At 44.5% G+C, this 3932-nt stretch overlaps 1 protein-coding gene across 1 annotated transcript in view; it reads right to left on the reverse strand.

Annotated features, from left to right (window-relative positions):
* Positions 1–3932, reverse strand: part of LOC119418725 (delta(14)-sterol reductase LBR-like) — a 35222-nt gene that overhangs the window by 24159 nt on the left and 7131 nt on the right. The gene's annotated exons all lie outside the window — the stretch shown is intronic.

The raw sequence follows: 3932 nt of genomic DNA on the forward strand, positions 1-3932 counted from the left end.
CATCCATCCATCGTCTTTATCCACTTCTTCCTTTTCGAGTCACTGGTGTCACTGGTGTCACTGGTGCCCATATCAGCCATCACTGTGTGAGAGGTGGGGGACACCTGGACAGGTCTCCAGTCCATCACAGACAAATAATTCAAAATATATGAATATAAAAGTAAACAGACTTGATCCTACCAGACATAGTACATTAACCTTTAACTCAACATGAAACACAGACCTCACAGTTATTTGAACCATATTGCTCTAACTTTTGTTATATTTTCAAAACTTAACCTAACATGAAATATACAGACTTCAGTCTTAACCATATTGATTCATGTTTAGTAAATCTTTAATAACATTTAAAAACCTGTGCAAACCTCTTCTGAACTGTAATTTATAAACTGTCTCATTTAGAAGTGGCTCCAGATGTGTCTCATGTGTTCAACCTGTTAAAAAGACAAATTACATAAAGTTTGTTGAACAACTTGTCTCTAAGTTTTAGTTGAATGTGAGAAATAACAGTTTCCTTTGATCTGCAGCTGCATCAGAGCTTCTAACATTCATTGTTTCATGGTGAAGTTGTGGAGCTGCTTTATCACAAAACAAAATGTACATGAAGGAATAACTTACGTTGGACCCATCGTATTAAAATAAAGCTGAACCCGTCACCTTCACTGAGCTGTCTCATCATAAATCCTTTGTGATGCAGCAGGAGACGGAGAGGGAACTCTTCACAGCCTTTGGAGAATCCTGGGAGTTTGTTGCAGAGTTCACTGGTCGGCTGCTTCTTTCATCTTCCGTGAATTTTGTCTTATATCCAAAATACTGTACCGTAATTTTATTTAACACTTCTTGTAAACAACTGTGCTCTGGAGAAGCTCTGTCTTCCCCGGAACATTGTAGGATCTGAAATGATTTTTAAAGAAGAAGCAGCGGCTTGAATCACGCTGTCTCCCTCCTCCATGCTAGCAGGCTCCATTCAGATAAAGGGAGCTGGCTAACTAGCTGCTGTACGGTGGCCTACACGGCTCAATTCTATATCGGCCAAACGGGGAGTAGGAGAGGAAAAACTTCCAGTAAGATGGCGCCCGTGTACATGGCTTGCAATCCACCTCTGCTGATGGTGTTCAGATTATTTTTGTTTTTTGCATTTCACATCCGTGACATCGACTCTCTGCTGGTGTATGACAGACAACAACTTTTGGATCTTCGTTTTTCTGTCACTGATGTCGCTTATTTAAACTATTATCAGCGTACCTCTGGGCCTCGCTTCCACTCCCGATATCGGCTTACGGACGTGCCAGTTTACCTCCGCTGGGCTCCTCACCTGCCCGGAGACATCGCTTCAGACGCCGGGGAAAACTTGCTGGTCAGCTGGTGAAGCTGAAAGCTCTGCGTGCTGCATCTTCCTCTTCAGCTGGCGGTCATGGTCTCCAGCTTCCTGTGTGCCCGGACCAGGTAACCAACGGGAGTTGTCAGCCGGTGCACCGCTCGGACCGACCTGGAGGGGCTGTTATTGAAAACCTGAGGCCACTGATGCGCACAAACTTCACCGCTGCTGGCTCTACTTTGAACAGCATCCGGATGTGTTTGGTCAACGCAAGATCTGTTATCAAAAAAAACTTTTTTCCTCAGGGACTACTTTCAAGAGTACGAGTTGGACTTTTTCTGCATCACAGAGACTTGGATGTCTCCAGGTGAGTCCAGCGCCTTGACGGAATTATTGCCGCTGAACCGTTTGTATTTTAATGCCCCGCGGCCATCAGGCCGGCGCGGTGGTGGATTATTAACAATATTCAAATCAACTTTTGACTGTAAACAACTGCCCATCCCAGTTTCCTGCGCCAGCTTTGAGCTGAGCGTCTTTGAACTCGGACATTCACCTCCGACGTTATTTGCACTCGTCCACCGCCCACCTCGATCTAAGGATTTCATAAATGAGTTTTCTTACTTCTTGACTGAAATCACACCAAAATATGATCATGTATTCATTTTTGGGGACTTTAATCTGCACGTGTGCTGTCCTGAGAAGCCCTTGGTTAAGGACTTTTTAGATTTATTGGACTCATTTAATCTAACTCAGCATGTAAACGGTCCCACCCAAGAGCGTGGACATACACTGGACCTTGTTTTAACTCATGATATGACTGTTAATAATCTTGTTATTGGTGATAATGTTTTTTCAGACCACATGCCAGTCCAGTTTGAGTTCACCCTCCCCCATCTAACTCCTAAGCCGTGCATTCCTGCACCTATCACCCGGGCTATTAACCCTTTCACTGCCGCACGTTTATAACTCTGAAATGATCATTCACCCCCCAGTGTTTCTCACCACCACTGAGGAGCTGACATCCCAGTTCAACTCTGTCTGCTTAAAGACTCTGGATCATGTTGCGCCTGTTAAAACTAGAAAATCAAAACTCAGAGCAGAACCTTGGCTGAGTGACATCACCAAGGCCGCTAGGCAGCAATGTAGGAGGGCGGAACGAAAGTGGAGGAAAGACCGGCTGCAGGTCTCTTTTCAAATACTTAAATCATTCAACCTTTATTTATACAGGTAAATCCCATTGAGCCTCAAGGACTCATTTACAAGAGAGACCTGATTTCAACAAAGAAAGATGACAACAATGGACAACAGCAACAACAATAAACATTTATATATATATATAAAAAAAAAAAGCATACTACAGTTTTTTTAAAGAGAGTTGGTGCCATTATCAGAAAGCAGTGAAAGCTGCTAAATCCAAATACTTCTCTGATATAATTACTTCAAACTGTCACAACCCACGTGTCCTCTTCTCTACCCTAAGCTCTGTTCTCCACCTCACTCAACCATCACCTCTGGAAGCCTCGACTGAGCTGTGCGACAACTTCTTACATTTCTTTTAGGAAAAAATAGTTGAGTCCCAGTTGAAGTGCTTCCTGGAAGGTCACACAATCAGAGCTTTTCCAATCTGGCTTCAAACCTCTCCACAGCACTGAAACTGTCCTGCTGAAGGTCTTTAATGACATCTTCAGATTCACAGATACCGGTGATTCTGTGCTGCTTGTCCTGTTGGACCTCACAGCCGCCTTTGACACCATCGACCATGAGATCCTCATTGCTAGGTTGGAGCAGTGGGTGGGCGTCACAGGATCAGCCATCAATTGGTTCAGATCTTACCTCACTGACAGATCCTTTTGTGTCTCCATCAAGGATTTTAGTTCTGCAGAGCCAGAGCTTAAATGGGGGGTTCCGCAGGGGTCCATCCTGGGTCCCCTCCTATTCTCTTTATACCTGCTGCCACTTGGTGCTATTTTCTGGAAACACAACATGCCCTTCCACTTCTATGCCGATGACTGTCAAATTTACTTCCTCCTAAGACACAATGGTACATGCTCTATTCAACTGCTGCTCGACTGCCTGGCTGACGTCAGGGACTGGATGGCTTTAAACTTCTTAAGTTTCAATGAAAAGAAGTCTGAAGTCATGTTGTTCCCTCCCAAGGACACGATCACAAACCACTGCATCGACATTTCCGCCTTACCCTGTCAGAAAAGCAAAGAGTCACTAATCTGGGAGTGATAGTGGACTCTTCCCTGAAACTTAACCGTCACGTAAACATGATTGTTAAATCATGCTTCTTCCAACTGAGGCGGCTGTCTAAACTGAAGTCCATATTGTCCAAAAGTAACCTGGAGACCGTATTACATGCATTCATTACATCTAGGCTTGATTACTGCAATTCGCTCCCGTTTGGTATCAGTCAGACCTCCATTGCACGACTACAACTGGTCCAGAATGCAGCAGCCCGATTTTTAACCAGTACAGGCAAAAGAGAGCACATTACACCAGTTTTGGCCTCATTGCACTGGTTACCGGTTCACCTTCAAATCCAGTTCAAAATACTCATGTATGTCTACAAATCACTGAACAGTGTCCCCCCCCCCCCCCCCCCCCCCCC

The sequence above is a fragment of the Nematolebias whitei genome, chromosome 12, assembly GCF_014905685.2.
Source record: "Nematolebias whitei isolate Nwh7 chromosome 12, NemWhi1, whole genome shotgun sequence".
Classification (NCBI taxonomy): domain Eukaryota; kingdom Metazoa; phylum Chordata; class Actinopteri; order Cyprinodontiformes; family Rivulidae; genus Nematolebias; species Nematolebias whitei.